Here is a 19,304-nt window from a genome sequence, read left to right as displayed (position 1 = left end):
AATTTGAGAGACAGCATTAGCCACAGAATACATTATATGGTTAGCAACATTTATCACTTTTTATAGAATCAGAGTATACCATATTAGCTGCAATAAAATTAAGGTAAAGCATCTTCAGGCTTTATTTACCGAAGCAAATACCCGCACTGAACCCATTTCATGCTATGACCTATACAAGCCCTGATGTTGCAGTGTGCTGGTTTTATAAGAATTATATTTCAAACACAGAATCATTCAAACTGACTTCTATTCTGTACTGGGCTGTGTTAAGCTCTCATTTGTTATCTCTCATTTTACTTCCATGTAGATATAAATTAAATCCTCATTGAACCTTTTTTTTTTTTTTTTTTTTGCGGTATGCGGGCCTCTCACTGTTGTGGCCTCTCCCGTTGCAGAGCACAGGCTCCAGACGGGCAGGTTCAGCGGCCACGGCTCACGGGCCTAGCCGCTCCACGGCATATGGGATCTTCCCAGACCGGGGCACGAACCCATGTCCCCTGCATCAGCAGGCGGACTCTCAACCACTGCGCCACCAGGGAAGCCCTCATTGAACCTTTTAATGAAATGACTATCAAAATATTGCTCAAGAGCTGCAGAACAAACAGGATATTGGTAGCTCTTTCTTTCTGACCTAAATCATTCAAAAGACTACTAAATGTGGTCTTCAGATGTAGCTGTACATCTTCTTTCTGCTGAAATATTTGTTTTATTTGAAAAGTAACTGGAAATAGGTATACAACCCCTCACTTAATACACTGAAGAATATTTTTTAAAAAGAAATGTATAGTTCATCAAGCCTAATTAATTTGCATGATAAAAACTGACATTTTCAATTAAATTCAACAATTATGAAGTATCTAGACTGTGCCTGACAAAACTTTGTCATGTCCTCCCAAATCTAGAGTGAGTAGTTTTTAAAAATATATACTTTAAAAAGTGATAATAAAAACATCAATAGAAAGCAGGACAGAAGGTCAGAGATGAAAGAAATTAAGTCTATTGCCTATAAAGCTGGCCCTGCTAGTCCAGATGTGCTTTACATTCGTATTATTGGAAAATTGGCAACTCTTACATGCTGTATATGGTAACCTATAAACCAGAAATATATACTGCGTACAAAGAAACAGATGTAGTGTGGTTCCTAATTCTACATACTTCTCAAAATCGTATCATTTATAGGTTTTGTACCAGAATGCATAACTGTTTTTCTTCCTGAATTTCAACATGTTTTCATAGACTTGTACCATTCACTTGGTCTCTACCACATTCCTACAACACAATAAACATTTCTACACCAAAATGAACACTTCTAAACTATGGGGTTTGTACCTTTTAAATTAATCTTTTCATAAAATATGCTTCCTATGCCCCTTCCATAGAACCTTCCAATATTTTTCTTAAATTGTCATGTTTATGACTTTCTCTTAGACAGCCTGTTTGATCTTTCACTTCCCTTATATGTTTTGGTAATCACTTATTTATTCATTCATCAAAAATTTACAAAGAATCAACTCTATGCCAGACATCGTGCTAGACACTGAAGAAGGTACAGTTTCAAGTAGCTCACAGCTCAGTAGGGACATAGAAATCAAAATAAACTAAAATATATGTGATGACTGATGTAACAAAGGAATATACCAAGTAATTTTTTTATTGTCATGAATTTCATGGAGGGGAAAATATTTGAGTTGAACCTTAAATAAACAAAGATTCACATATTCAAATGTAGAAGAGGTGGAATGTATATTTCAAATAGAAGACACTAGAAAAAATCTATATCTGTATCTTTTGGAAAACATCGACAGTTGAGTGGACCACAGTGCAGCATGCCTAGGGGAGCAAACTTTACCAACATACAAAAAAAGTTACTCGGATCTGGAACGTACATGTCCTGGAAACTATCGATAGAGATGACCGGAAATTATTCCATTGATGTTTGCCACTTGTCTACTTCTGCTAATAGGTTCAAGTATATGATTGCTAAACAAGGATTCAAATGATATTCATACAGGAACATAACTCAATTTTGCTACCAACTTAATGTATGAATTAAAAAATGTGTGTATACATACACATGTATATATGTGTATATGTGTTTGTGTGTATACACACACATCTGCTATCAAATGTCCTTCCCCGATCAGTCTGGTTTATAAAGTCCATTTGGGGATAACCAGAAATTAAATAAAACAAACAGAAAACTAACTATATGACTACATATTGGAAAACAGTACTTTAAATAATGTTTGAGGCATGTAGCAATCAGATGACCATATCACCATTTAATCCTGTAGAGAAGAAATAATGTAATATACTTTTCATCTTCAGCTTGTTCATAGTCTGGTAAATTATGTGGGCACATAGGTAAAACCTATAAATACATGAAACAGAAAAGCCAGAATTCATTATTTGCAATTTAAGCTTTTGTTTACCTGGAGAATCCAAGAGGTTAAACAGAAAAACTGTTAGAATGAACAAGAGTTCAGTGAAAACAGAATTTCAAAACTACCAAAAAAGCCCAGAATAGCTTTAGAAAATATAACAGAAAAGATCAGAAATTATAAAATACTCAAGAATTGCTGATTATAAATGTGCAAGGATATCCTTTATCTATAAAACTTAACTGAAAAATTCAAAAAGCCTTGAAGAAGTGTAATGCCATACTATGTTATTGGATTAAAATCCTTAATATTGTAAAAACCTCTATGATCCTAAATTACTGTAAATGTCTCTTTGCCCCAATTTAATTTATGAATTCAGGGCAATCAAAATTAAAATCCCACTAACATTTTTCATGGAAACTAACAAGCTGCTAGCAAACAAGGAATAAGGATGGAAATAGACCCTATCAGATACCAAAACATACAATAAAACTTAGTTTATTAAGGCAGTGCAGTTTGCCCCAAGACAGATCTATTTTTATACTCTATTCTGTTTCACTCCTCTACTTTTCTATTCAAATTAGCTTGGGTGGTCTATTCAATAAATAGTAGGGAAAGAATGAGATATCCATATGAAAAAAGATTCCTATTTCATATGATTAACAAAAAGTAAAACTTAACATTGGTTAAGAACAAAAATTATAAACTATTAAACTGCTAAAAGAAAATATGGGAGAATGTTTAACAGGCTAGAGAGGACATTCCCAAAAAGCCGAAGACCCTAGAAATCCTAAAGAAAATGAGTAAACTATTTGATTAAAAATTAATGCTAAAAACTTCTAGGTAACAAAATATACCATAATGAAATTACAAAACAAGTCAAATATTAGGAGACTATATTGCCAAATATCAAAATGAAATATGAATATTCATAATATAAAAAGGGTTTTATCAACTTAACTACATCTGTAAGTAGGGGAAAGGAAACTGAGAATTCAACAAAGACATATCAATAAATGATGTAAAGATGCTCAACTTCATTAAAAATTAAGCAAATTCAAGAAGTAAATACTATATATTCACCCATAGGATGATTTTTTTTAAAAAAAAAGACTGCAACATCCAGTGTTTGTGAGGATATAGGAAAAAGAATACACTTGGAAAAGCAGGAAAAAGGTCGCAGTTTGAGAATAGCTATCAAGATTTTAAATGTAAATGCCTTTGATCCAATAACGCTATACCTAAGTATTTATAGAGATACTTGCAGGTGTGCACAGATACCTGTGCAAGGAAGTTCATTACAGAACTATTTATAATAGCCTAAGATGGAAAATTACCTACATGTCCAATGATAGAGAAAATGTCTTACTAAATTACAATATATACAAATATGTAATTTCATGCAATGATTTAAAAGATCTATCTCCGCTGACATGAAAGTCTCTGAAATACATATATTATTTAACCAAAAAAGCACATGGCAGATATACCTATATCTACTGATATATCCCTTTGTATCTATTTATATATTTCTATATATACATATATAGGTATAAATATGTTCTCAACTGGTATGATCCTAACTTTAAATTAAATACCTCCTAAATTCTCTAGCTATGTAGCTCTTGCCAAATTGTAAAACCACTCTAAGCCTCAGTTTCATTATTCACAAAATGGCTATTATAATAATAATACCTACCGCATAAAGTTGCTGTAAGAATGAAATGAGATAGTCCAAATAATTATGCTGGGTTCAATGTCAGGGGAGGGAAAGCTGTCCCAAGGTAATATGAGAGATAACAATATTGCCCCAGATACCTACACTCACCTCATATTCTCATTTATAAATAAGTTTTGAATATTTAATCCACTATGATGCTTAATGCCCTTGGAACAAAAATCTGCAAGACTAATTTAGTATTATAATGTAGACTGGCCTGCCAAAATCCCTACCTGTGTCCAGAGCAATACAGTATCATTACACAATGGCTCATCATCTGCCGCCAGGCTTTGTTTTGCCTTCATCAGGTAGAACCTCAGAGATGAAAGGAAAATTGACCTAGGTAAAGACTTCCCCTTTCATTAATATGGTCATGACTCTTTCAGTATTCTTATAATAGTTCTATCATTTTTATTTATATTACCATAACTGCTCTACAAATATATATGAATAGTTAATTACACAAATAATAATCAGAGCTCCATCATGATACCACTGCAATGCAAAAAACTAAAGGCCAACAGCATCCTGGGTCCTAATATTCAACGCCATTCAAGATATAAACATATATATTTAGTTCAGTCACCTTCACATTGTTCCTGCTTTATTTCACTGAGAAAAGCAAACAAAAGGATGTTTACGTTTAAGACTTCTTGTTTCAGAGCCAACGAGTGATATTCTATTCCTTGATCAAAGGAAACAAAACAAGACCATATCCCTTGCTTTGCAGCAGAGGCAGGCTTTTAGGGATAACAAGTTTACAAATACAGTTAGCAATGACATTTCTGACCCAGCAACCCAAGGCTATGGAAAACAAAGTTAAAATTAGCTTATAAGATTTCAACTAGAATCATTCTTTTTCACATTTCTGGTAGTTTGAGCTCCAACACTTTTTCAAAACAACAGCGACATTTTTTTCAACAATAAGGAAAAAAAAACCTTATTTCCTTTACTTCCTTATGACACATTTTCTTTAGTCAATGCAGGTCAAAATGAATTCAGGATCAGTCCATATCTTAAAGTTTTAAAAACAAATCTGGCGATAAACCATCCTCAGAAAGGAGGATCCTGACAGCCTTCAAACTTCAGTTTCCTTTCTGTCCCTCACTGATTTATGATATAAGAATTATAGTTTCTTGACTGCCTATTGTGTGCCAGGGAGTATGTTAGCTTCTTGTTCTAAATTGACATAAGCCAAACTGAAGTGCACAATTATCAGGCATTTGGGGGTAAGCGTTGGCAATCTCCAAAGATTCTAAATAAGTGAGAGCTTTCTGCTGCATATAAACACATTGATGAGCAGGATGGAAGAAAAAGACCCACAGCTCTATCTTGCAAGCTCAGTAAAGTCTCAGATTTCTGTCCTTTAGTTACTCTGACAAGTAACCTGCATGGAGGTATACTTAAAGCAACTGTGACAATATTCTACAGTAGGATGTGTCTAATTTTCTAACTGGATCCCTCAATGGAATCCTGCATTTCAGAAAACAGGACCAAATGAGAACTAGAGTTAGGTGTTACTCTAAAAGCTTAGCTTGCTTGACTCAAAGTCCATTTACATAAAATATTTCTAAAACCAATCCACATATGTTCAACACTATGCATTTCACCAATTATTTGTAACATCCCCAACATTAATAAACCTTCCTATTTAAAGTATGCATCGCTGGAATGTAGACTTCTAATTAGGGACGTTCAACTACTAATCCTAGAGTGAAGATTCATGATTGTTATACCTAGAATGCTAACTAAAGGCTCCTAAAACAAAGTTATTACCATAAATATGGTGATACGTGTGCTAAAATAACTGGAAGTATATTACAGACAATATAAAACATTACACAAGTAATCTTTAACTCGTGTACCAACTGATCCAGTAAGTAAGGCAGAAAAGAGGAAAGATTTGAAGCTCAGAGAACAATATACATGGTATATATGAGGATAACTACTAAAGACAAAGTCTATAAGGACAAAAGGTATATTTCACTAATTGTAAGCCTAGTATTTTCATGAATAACTAAAGAATAGGAAGTGAAAAAATAAATATGCATAATGGGAGGTAGACAGCAAGGCTAGTCAAAAGGAAACACAGGATTGAGGGGAAGATGGCGGAGGAGTAAGACGCGGAGATCACCTTCCTCCCCACAGATACACCAGAAATACATCTACACGAGGAACAACTCCTACAGAACACCTACTGAACGCTGGCAGAAGACCTCACACACCCCAAAAGGCAAGAAAACCCCCACGTACCTGGGTAGGGCAAAAGAAAAATGAATAAACAGAGACGAAAGGATACGGACGGGACCTGCACCAGTGGGAAGGAGCTGTGAAGGAGGAAGGTTTTCCACACACTAGGAAGACCCTTTGCGGGCGGAGACTGCGGGTGGCTGAGGGGGAAAGCTTCGGGGCCGCGGAGGAGAGCGTACCCACAGGGGTGCGGAGGGAAAAGCGGAGAGATTCCCGCACAGAGGATCGTTGCTGACCGACACTCACCAGACTGAGAGGCTTGTCCGCTCACCCGCCGGGGCGGGCGGGGCTGGGAGCTGAGGCTTGGGCTTTGGTCGGAGCGCAGGGAGAGGACTGGCGGCGTGAGCACAGCCTGCAAGGGTTAGTGCGCCACGGCTAGCCAGGACGAAGTCCGGGGAAAAGTCTGGACCTGCCGAAGAGGCAAGAGACTTTTTCTTCCCTCTTTGTTTCCTGGTGCGCGAGGAGAGGGGATTAAGAGCGCTGCTTAAAGGAGCTCCAGAGACGGGCGCGAGTCGCGGCTAAAAGCGCGGACCCCAGAGACGGGCGTGAGACGCTAAGGTTGCTGCTGAAGCCACCAAGGGGCCTGTGTGCGAGCACAGGTCACTCTCCACACCGCCCTTCCGGGGAGCCTGTGCGGCCCGCCACTGCCAGGGTCCCGGGGTCCAGGGACAACTTCCCCGGGAGAACGAACAGCGCGCCTCATTCTGGTGCAACATCATGGCGGCCTCTGCCGACGCAGACCCGCCCCGCACTCCGTGCCCCTCCTCTGCCGACGCAGGCCAGCCCCGCACTCCGTGCCCCTCCCTCCCCCCCCCCCGCCCCCCCGGCCTGAGTGAGCCAGAGCCCTCGAATCAGCTGCTCCTTTAACCCCGTCCTGTCTGAGTGAAGAACAGGCGCCCTCAGGCGAACTACACGCTGAGGCGGGGCCAGATCCAAAGCTGAGCCCCTGGGAGCTGTGAAAACAAAGAGAAAGGGAAATCTCTCCCAGCAGCCTCAGGTGCAGCGGATTAAAGCTCCACAATCAACTTGATATACCCTGCATCTGTGCAATACATGAATAGACAACGAATCATCCCAAATTGGGGAGATGGCTTTGAGAGCAAGATTTATGATTTTTTCCCCTTTTCCTCTTTTTGTGAGTGTGTATGTGTATGCTCTGTGTGAGATTTTGTCTCTATAGCTTTGATTCCACCATTTGTCCTACGGTTCTATCCGTCTGTTTTTAAAAATTTTTTTTCTTAATAATTACTTATTATTTTAAAAACTTTATTATATTTTATTTTACTTTATCTTCTTTTTTCCTTCCTTCCCTCCTTCCTTCCTTCATTCCTCCCTCCCTCCCTCCTTTCTTGCTTTCTACTTCTACTAATTCTTTCTTTCTAATTTTTCTCCCTTTTATTCTGAGCCGTGTGGATGAAAGGCTCTTGGTGCTGCAGCGAGGAGTCAGTGCTGTGCCTCTGAGGAGGGAGAGCCAACTTCAGGACACTGGTCCACAAGAGACCTCCCAGCGCCACATAATATCAAACGGCGAAAATCTCCCAGAGATCTCCATCTCAACACCAGCACCCAGCTTCACTCAACGACCAGCAAGCTACAGTGCTGGACACCCTATGCCAAACAACTAGCAAGACAGGAACACAACCCCACCCATTAGCAGAGAGGCTGCCCAAAATCATAATAAGTCCACAGACAACCCCAAAACACACCACCAGACGTGGACCTGCCCACCAGAAAGACAAGATCCAGCCTCATCCACCAGAACACAGGCACTAGTCCCCTCTACCAGGAAGCCTTCACAACCCACTGAACCAACCTTAGCCACTGGGGTCAGACACCAAGAACAGCGGGAACTACGTACCTACAGGCTGCAAAGAGGAGACCCCAAACACAGTAAGATAAGCAAAATGAGAAGACAGAAAAACACACAGCAGATGAAGGAGCAAGATAAAAACCCACCAGACCTAACAAATGAGGAGGAAATAGGCAGTCTACCTGAAAAAGAATTCAGAATGATAGTAAAGATGATCCAAAATCTTGGAAATAGAATAGACAATATGCAAGAAACATTCAACAAGGACCTAGAAGAACTAAAGATAAAACAAACAACGATGAACAACACAATAAATGAAATTAAAAATACTCTAGAAGGGATCAATAGCAGAATAACTGAGGCAGAAGAACGGATAAGTGACCTGGAAGATAAGACAGTGAAAATAACTACTGCAGAGCAGAATAAAGGAAAAAGAATGAAAGGAACTGAGGACAGGCCCAGAGACCTCTGGGACAACATTAAATGCGCCAACATTCAAATTGTAGGAGTTCCAGAAGAAGAAGAGAAAAAGAAAGGGACTGAGAAGATATTTGAAGAGATTATAGCTGAAAACTTCCCTAATATGGGAAAGGAAATAGTTAATCAAGTCCAGGAAGCACAGAGAGTCCCATACTGGATAAACCCAAGGAGAAATACATGAAGATACATATTAATCCAACTGTCAAAAATTAAATACAAAGAAAAGATACTAAAAGCAGCAAGGGAAAAACAAGACATAACACACAAGGGAAGCCCCATAAGGTTAACAGCTGATCTTTCAGCAGAAACTCTGCAAGCCAGAAGGGACTGGCAGGACATATTTAAAGTGATGAAGGAGAAAAACCTGCAACCAAGATTACTCTACCCAGCAACGATCTCATTCAGATTTGATGGAGAAATTAAAACCTTTACAGACAAGCAAATGCTGAGAGAGTTCAGCACCACCAAACCAGCTTTACAACAAATGCTAAAGGAACTTCTCTAGGCAAGAAACACAAGGGAAGGAAAAGACCTACAATAACGAACCCAAAACAATTAAGAAAATGGGAATAGGAACATACATATCAATAATTACCTTAAATGTAAATGGACTAAATGCTCCCACCAAAAGACACAGATTGGCTGAATGGATACAAAAACAAGACGTGTATATATGCTGTCTACAAGAGACCCAACTCAGACCTAGAGACACATACAGTTGAAAGTGAGGGGGTGGAAAAGGATATTCCATGCAAATGGAAACCAAAAGAAAGCTGGAGTAGCAATTCTTATATCAGACAAAATAGACTTTAAAATAAAGACTATTAGAAGAGACAAAGAAGGACACTACATAATGATCAAGGGATCGATCCAAGAAGAAGATATAACAATTGTAAATATTTATGCACCCAACATAGGAGCACCTCAATACATAAGGCAAATACTAACAGCCATAAAAGGGGAAATCGACAGTAACACATTCATAGTATGGGACTTCAACACCCGACCTTCACCAAGGGACAGATCATCCAAAATGAAAATAAATAAGGAAACACAAGCTTTAAATGATACATTAAACAAGATGGACTTAATTGATATTTATAGGACATTCCATCCAAAAACAACAGAATACACATTTTTCTCAAGTGCTCATGGAACATTCTCCAGGATAGATCGTATCTTGGGTCACAAATCAAGCCTTGGTAAATTTAAGAAAACTGAATCTGTATCAAGTATCTTTTCCGACCACAATGCTATGAGACTAGATATCAATAACAGAAAAAGATCTGTAAAAAATACAAACACATGGAGGCTAAAAAATACACGACTTAATAACGAAGTGATCACTGAAGAAATCAAAGAGGAAATCAAAAAATACCTAGAAACAAATGACAATGGAGACACGATGACCCAAAACCTATGCGATGCAGCATAAGCAGTTCTAACAGGGAAGTTTATAGCAATACAATCCTACCTTAAGAAACAGGAAACATCTCAAATAAACAACCTAACCTTGCACCTAAAGCAATTAGAGAAAGAAGAACAGAAAAACCCCAACGTTAGCAGAAGGAACGAAATCATAAAGATCAGATCAGAAATAAATGAAAAAGAAATGAAGGAAACGATAGCAAAGATCAATGAAACTAAAAGCTGGTTCTTGGAGAAGATAAACAAAATTTATAAACCATTAGCCAGACTCATCAAGACACAAAGGGAGAAGACTCAAATCAATAGAATTAGAAATGAAAAAGGAGAAGTAACAACTGACACTGCAGAAATACAAAAGACAATGAGAGATTACTACAAGCAACTCTATGCCAATAAAATGGACAACCTGGAAGAAATGGACAAATTCTTAGAAATGCACAACCTGCCTAGACTGAATCAGGAAAAACTAGAAAATATGAACAGATTAATCTTAAGCACTGAAATTGAAACTGTGATTAAAAATCTTCCAAGAAACAAAAGCCCAGGACCAGATGGCTTCACAGGCAAATTCTATCAAACATTTAGAGAAGAGCTAATACCTATCCTTCTCCAACTCTTCCAAAATACAGCAGAGGGAGGAACACTCGCAAACTCATTTTACGAGGCCACCATCACCTTGATACCAACACCACACAAGGATGTCACAAAGAAAGAAAACTACAGGTCAATGTCACTGATGAATATAGATGCAAAAATCCTCAACAAAATACTAGCAAACAGAATCCAACAGCACATTAAAAGGATCATACACCATGATCAAGTGGGGTTTATTCCAGGAATGCAAGGATTCTTCAATATATGCAAATCAATCAATGTGATAAACAATATTAACAAATTGAAGGAGAAAAACCATATGATCATCTCAATAGATGCAGAGAAAGCTTTTGACAAAATTCAACACCCATTTATCATAAAAACCCTGCAGAAAGTAGGCATAGAGGGAACTTTCCTCAACATAATAAAGGCCATATATGACAAACCCACAGCCAACATCATCCTCAATGGTGAAAAACTGAAAGCATTTCCACTAAGATCAGGAACAAGACAGGGCTGCCCACTCTCACCACTTTTATTCAACATAGTTTTGGAAGTTTTAGCCATAGCAATCAGAGAAGAAAAGGAAATAAAAGGAATCCAAATCGGAAAAGAAGAAAAAAAGGTGTCACTGTTTGCAGATGACATGATACTATACATAGGGAATCCTAAAGATGCTACCAGAAAACTACTAGAGCTAATCAATGAATTTGGTAAAGTAGCAGGATACAAAATTAATGCACAGAAATCTCTGGCATTCCTATACCGTAAGGATGAAAAATCTGAAAGTGAAATAAAGAAAACATTCCCATTTACCATTGCAATAAAAAGAATAAAATATCTAGGAATAAACCTACCTAAGGAGACAACAGACCTGTATGCAGAAAATTATAAGACAGTGATGAAAGAAATTAAAGATGATACAAATAGATGGAGAGATATACCATGTTCTTGAACTGGAAGATTCAACATTATGAAAATGACTCTACTACCCAAAGCAATCTGCAGATTCAATGCAGTCCGTATCAAACTACCACTGGCATTTTTCACAGAACTAGAACAAAAAATTCCACAATTTGTATGGAAACACAAAAGGCCCCGAATAGCCAAAGCAATCTTGAGAATGAAAAACGGAGCTGGAGGAATCAGGCTCCCTGACTTCAGACTCTACTATAAAGCTACAGTAATCAAGACAGTAATGGTACTGGCACAAAAACAGAAAGAGAGATCAATGGAACAGGATAGAAAGCCCAGAGATAAACCCAAGCACATATGGACACCTTATCTTTGATAAAGGAGGCAGGAATGTACAGTGGAGAAAGGACAGCCTCTTCAATAAGTGGTGCTGGGAAAACTGGACAGGTACACGTAAAAGTATGAGATTAGATCACTCCCTAACACCATACACAAAAATAAGCTCAAAATGGATTAAATACCTAAATGTAAGGCCAGAAACTATCAAACTCTTAGAGGAAAATATAGGCAGAACACTCTATGACATAAATCACAGCAAGATCCTTTTTGACCCACCTCCTAGAGAAATGGAAATAAAAACAAAAATAAACAAATGGGACCTAATGAAACTTCAAAGCTTTTGCACAGCAAAGGAAACCATAAACAAGACCAAAAGACAGCCCTCAGAATGGGAGAAAATATTTGCAAATGAAGCAACTGACAAAGGATTAGTTTCCAAAATTTATAAGCAGCTCATGCAGCTCAATAACAGGAAAACAGACAACCCAATCCAAAAATGGGCAGAAGACCTAAATAGACATTTCTCCAAAGAAGATATACAGACTGCCAACAAACACATGAAAGAATGCTCAACATCATTAATCATTAGAGAAATGCAAATCAAAACTACAATGAGATATCATCTCACACCAGTCAGAATGGCCATCATGAAAAAATCTAGAAACAATAAATGCTGGAGAGGGTGTGGAGAAAAGGGAACACTCTTGCACTGCTAGTGAGAACGTGAATTGGTACAGCCACTGTGGAGAACAGTATGAAGGTTCCTTAAAAGACTACAAATAGAAGTACCATATGACCCAGCAATCCCACTACTGGGCATATACCCTGAGAAAACCATAATTCAAAAAGAGTCATGTACCAAAATGTTCATTTCAGCTCTATTTACAATAGCCCAGAGATGGAAACAACCTAAGTGTCCATCATCGGATGAATGGATAAAGAAGATGTGGCACATATATACAATGGAATATTACTCAGCCATAAAAAGAAACGAAGTTGAGCTATTTGTAATGAGGTGGATAGACCTAGAGTCTGTCATACAGAGTGAAGTAAGTCAGAAAGAGACAGACAAATACTGTATGCTAACACATATATATGGAATTTAAGGGGAAAAAAATGTCATGAAAAACCTAGGGGTGAAACAGGAATAAAGACACAGACTTACTAGAGAATGGACTTGAGGATATGGGGAGGGGGAAGGGTAAGCTGTGACAAAGCGAGAGAGAGGCATGGACATATATACATTACCAAACGTAAAATAGATAGCTAGTAGGAAGCAGCCGCATAGCACAGGGAGATCAGCTGGGTTCTTTGTGACAGTCTGGAGGGGTGGGGTAGGGAGGTTGGGAGGGAGGGAGACGCAAAAGGGAAGAGATATGGGAACATATGTATATGTATAACTGATTCACTTTGTTATAAAGCAGAAACTAACACACCATTGTAAAGCAATTATACTCCAATAAAGATGTAAAAAAAAAAAAAAAAAGGCAACACAAAGTGGCCTTTATTTGCCAGTGTTCTCCAGAGAAACACAACCAACAGGATGTGTGTGTATAAAATATTTAATACATACTATATTTGTATTTATATTAAACGATTCATTTTAAGGAATTGGCTCACGTGATCGTAGAGGCTGACAAGTCCAAAATCTACAGAGTAGCAGGCTGGAGACCCAGGGAACAGTTGCTGTTGGAGTTCAAGTCCAAAGGATTCTCTCTGCTTCAGGGGAGGTCAGTCTTTTACTATTAAGGCCTTCAACTGGTTGGATGAGTCCCACCCACATTACAGAGGGCAATTTGCTTTATACTCAAAGTCTACCAATTTCAATGTTAAACTCACTCAAAAACACCCTCACAAAAACATCTAAAATACTGTGTGACCAAATATCTGGCCACCATTGCCTAGCCAAGTTGACACACAAAATTAACCATCACAAAGGCCTTAAAATAGAATATTCTCTGGCTCCAAAAACTAGTCTTTTGACATCTGATGAAGATAATCATATCTAGATAGTGTCTCTCTTACATCATTGGAGTGTTGTAAATTTTTTTATCCCCAGATATTCATAGAATGTACACAAAACCCATGATAAAATCCAACATACATTTTTGTATTATCAATGGCACCAATCACTTCATACTTGTAGATTATCAACAACCAAATATGAAGGATGCAAACTCTTCAAATTTAGAATAGCTGTGGTTGACTCTGTAGAAAGATAAATGCAAGGAAACTTTTTATGAAAGAACATTTTAAAATAAGTGTTTTATCAAGGTAACATATACAGAAATTATCCATGAGATAAAAAGATTAGAAGGTCCTATATCTCTTCATTTTGACAAAATAGAATTCAATTATAATTAGCACATTTACCCACAAATATATATAGTTTAAGTACTTGAAAAATCTTAAAATTAGGTTTAATATCTCCTTACAAAATCAGTTTACGTCTTTAATGTAATCAGGAAGAAATTCCGTTATAAATAGATATAAACTTAGCTCATTCGAAACTTGGACAAATTGTCCAAATTAGTGCGTTTTTCCACTAGACAGTTTAACCGAAAACTGGGCAATTCCACTGATGTTCATGTTTTTCACTGTATTTTTCAAATTATAATAAACAATTAAACATATCCATGAGAAACTAGCAATGTTCTCTTTCAGCTCAGCCAAACTTTTCGTTTCAACCAGAGACATATGCTTTACAAAACTGACAGCTGGTGGCCAGCATGAAATAAATTGGTGGCCTTGGTCCTGTTCCCACTGGACAGGTGTCTCCATCACAGAAAAAAATTAACTAATTGGCACCTTTTTTGGGGGGACAGGGTAATCTCCTTAGAGGAATACCTGACTTCCCATTCACAGAAGTTAATACTCTTGTACATATACAACAGGATGAGCTATGAAGTCAGGGTCTGTTCTAGCATTTGTTTTAGCAGTTGGTATTCACTTCTTTTACTACCAGAGCCAGCACTGTGTTTCTAAAAGCCCATGGAGGGAGATTATTCTGAACTGTCTAAACAGGAAAACAGATGGGGGAGTACTATAGCATGTGTGGTTAAAGGGAAGAAAGGGGGCCAACGACCAAACCAAAGAGGCTGAGAAGGGAAAGACTTCCCTAGGGTATAGAAGTTGCTCAGGTATAGAAGTTTACACTCCCCCATGCAAAGCTCCCAAGGGTGACTGCACCTCTGATGGGAGGGCTAAGGGGTATCATGAGGACTAAACTGTAAACTCTGAGGTTTTAGGAACCTTGGGTTTTAGGAACCCCAGGCCCAAAATTTTGCCTGGAAACAGAGTAAAAGAGCCTTGAAGGGAACTTGATCATCTGTTCAAGAATATCATCAGAAGTAACAGTGCAGGTTAAAAGGAGAAGGACTCCTAACATAAGGAATTCTGTAAAACTCTCAAAAATTGTGCACTTACCCAGGGTAATGGGAGAAAATGTGAAAACATGGATGGGACTAAATACCAGCAAGCAAGTGGGTAAGGATCTCAAGAAGGTTAACTTTAGTACAGCAGAAGAAAGGAATGTGAGGTAAAGCATCCTAGTGGTAGGTGAACTAAAATTGATTCGTATCTTTAGATAATAAAATGGGCTGAAGACCAGGCTCCTTACACCTCCTGTGATGGCCTTTTGATATGCCAACTTGACTAGGCTACAGCCCCCAGTTGTTTAATCAAACACTAATCTAGGTGTCACTGTAAGGTATTTTGTAGATGTGATTAAAGTCCAAAATCAGTTGACTTTAAGTAAGGGAGATTACCCTAGAAAATCTGGGTGAGCCTCATTCAATCAGTTGAAGGGCCTTAAGAGCAGAGTTGAGGCTTCCCAGAGGAAGTAGAAATTCTGCCTTTGGACAGCAGCTTCAGTCTATTGCAGAGTTCTACCCTCCCTCTCATCTTGATGGCCTGCCCTACAGATTTCAGCCTTACATAGCCAGCCCCTACATTTGTGTAAGCCAACTGCTTGCAATAAATCTCTTAATATGTATCTTCTACTGGTTCATATTCTCTGGTTGAACTCTGACGGATACACCAACACTCCAAGTATAGGACAAAGTACGGTTATCTGGAGCAGCGGTTTCCAAGGTGCTGACTGTGACCTATAAGGGTTGTAAAATCAATCTAGTAGGTCATGAACAGCATTGAGAAAAGTTAAATAGAGAAGAATAGAAAACATCAGTGTTCATTACAATTAGTAAGAGTATGTATTATAACTTAAAACTTTCAGTTTGATTTAAACACACACATACACACATGCATGTACCATGTCTTGATGTAAAATGGTTATGATGTAGACGCTAAAAAAAGTATGCTTAAGCAATAATTTTTTAAAAACTCTAACCCACAGAGAATTCCCATTTAATTTACATTCTATTCTAAAAGTCAAAACAGGCAATACAAGCTTCTCAAACTACTGAGCCTATGAATGATGACAGTAGGTATAGAAAAAATTACTCTTCACATTTCTTCTCCTTCCTGAGCCATTGATTCTTACTTCAATTTTTTATTGAGCGCCAGCTCAGTGGTTGGAACTGTGGTCAGTACTGGGAGCACCTAATCATCTCAGACCTATGACTGTAACCAGAATAAGAGCTGTAAAAGAGAGTAGGACAGTGCTATGGGAGCACACGGTGGAGGCATCTAAGCCTGCCTGAGAGAGAGGGAAGGAGAGGTGTATGCAAGAAAGGATGAGAGATCTTAAAAGCACAGACTTCAGGGCTTCCCAGGTGGCGCAGTGGTTGAGAGTCCGCCTGCCGATGCAGGGGACACGGGTTCGGGCCCCGGTCCGGGAAGATCCCACATGCCGCGGATCGGCTGGGCCCGTGACCCATGGCCTCTGAGCCTGCGCGTCCGGAGCCTGTGCTCCGCAACGGGAGAGGCCACAACAGTGAGAGGCCCGTGTACCGCAAAAAAAAAAAAAAAAAAAAGTACAGACTTCAGCCTGCTATGGTTACCATCAGCAAATAATAATAAGTGGGGAAGGGAAGGCATGTGGAAGGCATTCTGGGAGAACGAATAATATGTGCAAGGTAGGAATGAGAGAGAAGAACAGAATTATGGACCAAGAAATAATTCAATCTGGCCAAAGCTGGAGTGGTGAATGAACGGTAAGAGATGGGAAAAAGTATGTACGGAGAGCTTTGTGACACATGGTTTGTTGTGTGAATAAAATTCATATGCTCTAACCTTGAAAGATAATGGGAGTTTATGAAGACGGTTAGGGGGGACCAGAATTGGAAGGGGAGATGAGCTAGAAGCTCTAGGAATCCTATATCTTCACCCCTTTGGGGGGACTAAGTGGGAGCCTAAGTCCTCAAGGTACTAAGAGACTTTCCCCAAAGTGCCCCTGGTGGCGCGGCCAGTCGTTCACATGACAACAAAAGGCAGTCAGGGACATGGGCACGCTGCCCTTGCACAGGGACTGGAAGCAAAAAGAGCAGAGGCATCATCAGTCTCAGAAGGACCATGAGTAAACCCAGGTACTGGGAGCTGAAGCTCCTCTCCAAGGTCAGCTAAAACAATAGAGGCACATGAGTGACAACAGCAACAAAAGACTATCTTTAATGCATTGTTCGGGTGAAATTATGTAGAAATCATGCAAGATAAAGGTCTATCTAACATCCTGCACTTCAGGAGTGTGCTGGTCTCTAGAAGAGAGCATCTATACTTGAGGTTTAACACCTTTTACCAGAATCTATACTTGAAGTTTCACATTATTTTATCAGAGGTCAAATATTAAAAGCAAAGGCTGCACAATTTTCCAAAATCTCCGACAGGTTCAAATGCTGATAGAGCTAAAAAACAAAAACAAAAACAAACCAGTAAAACTGTTGTAGCAAGCATTTCTACCACCAGCTGAGACCTACAGAGCAAACTGAAAATTTTAATTTTGGTAAAGGTCATGAGTAAAATACGCTTAAGTTTTAAATTCTGCAAGCTGAGGCCAGACATCACATGGTGGAAAAAACTGAAAAACAAGACCGAAGCACAAATAACCAATTGTTAGGGAATGCATATATACATGAGGACACTGATGCTATGTACAAGGCTGAACTTGTAAACTAAGCCTAGATGCGACAGGAACTGTACTACATTCCGCATAGCTGTGATCCAGTGTTAAAACTAATTACGTTACCCTACAAAGCAGGCAAGACTGCTTTCTTATAAACAAACTGTCCCTTCCATTTAGACTTCTCCAAGAACTATAGTCAAATGTAATTGACCGATTCGGGATCATCATTGAAAATGTCAACATAATGCTAAATCTACAAACGGTATCTGTCTCCTTCTTCCCTTATTTATTGGCAAAACCTAAAGGGCAGCCGTGCTTTACGGGAAACAAGACAATGGGCAATCTTTGTCAAAACATGTGGAGGACAGTGCTGTCACATTAATTCTTGGTGTGTTTGAGGTGAAAGCTGCCATCACTTCCATTACCATAGGATTAATGGTCAAAGCTGCGGATCACTGACCCTTGAATCACAGTAACTTTGACCTCATATATCTTGTAATAGAAATGATGACTTTGTAAATACTGTGTTAACCACTATGCTTCTTAAATCAATTGTTTCCACAACCTCAGAAACTGTCCATACAGAAAAAGATGCCAACAAAGCTAAGTGGTAATTTGTTAAAAATAGGTGACTGCTCTGCAAACAGAGAAGAGGGTGCAACAACCACTGCTACCTGGGCCCCTGATTTATGCATAGTCCACACTTCTGGGCCAGTTCAATGCCTTCATGACACCTCAAACTTAAAGGGGCCCAAGGCAAAACTGTAGTGTCTCCCATCCTCTACAACAAACTTGGGAGGCAGGGTTGGGGTGGGGAACAGAAGGAGAGAGAGTGGTCTATGAGTGATTTTACATTTCTTCCGCACACCTTTTCTGTGCCTTCCAATCCTGTATAATGACCAAGTATTACTTTCTTGGGGGTGGAGTGGGAAAGACATTCTAAAAAGCCTCCTAAGGTCCTCCTCTCCCACAGGAATAAAGTTGACATATTTAGAAGGACATCAAAATTCTCCAAGATCTGACTCCAGCCTACCTTGCCAGCCTTTACCTAGCACTACTTCCTTTCACTCACCCTATGGTGCAAAACTTGTTACTACTTTGTTATATGTCTGCAAAACTTCTTTCACCTCTCTTGGGGTCTCTCCTACAGAATTTACCCCATGCTATATATTGTATTTATCTGTGATCACATTTTCTATTCAAATAAAATGTCAGCTCCCTGGGGCTGGAGTAGGTCTTATTCATCTTTCTACTACTTGCTGGTTTTGTTTTTGTTTTTTGTTTTCCATCTTTATTGAGGTATGATTAACAAACAGAAATTATATCTTTTTAACAACATGATGTTTTGGTGTAAGTATACCTTGTGAA

At 38.7% G+C, this 19,304-nt stretch overlaps 1 protein-coding gene across 11 annotated transcripts in view; it reads right to left on the bottom strand.

The window, feature by feature from the left end:
* The window catches only part of PPP1R9A (protein phosphatase 1 regulatory subunit 9A), a 327,785-nt gene that overhangs the window by 150,240 nt on the left and 158,241 nt on the right, over positions 1 to 19,304 (bottom strand). The window lies entirely within an intron of this gene.

The sequence above is a fragment of the Globicephala melas genome, chromosome 9, assembly GCF_963455315.2.
Source record: "Globicephala melas chromosome 9, mGloMel1.2, whole genome shotgun sequence".
NCBI lineage: Eukaryota > Metazoa > Chordata > Mammalia > Artiodactyla > Delphinidae > Globicephala > Globicephala melas.
This window is presented reverse-complemented; position numbering and strand designations above follow the sequence as displayed.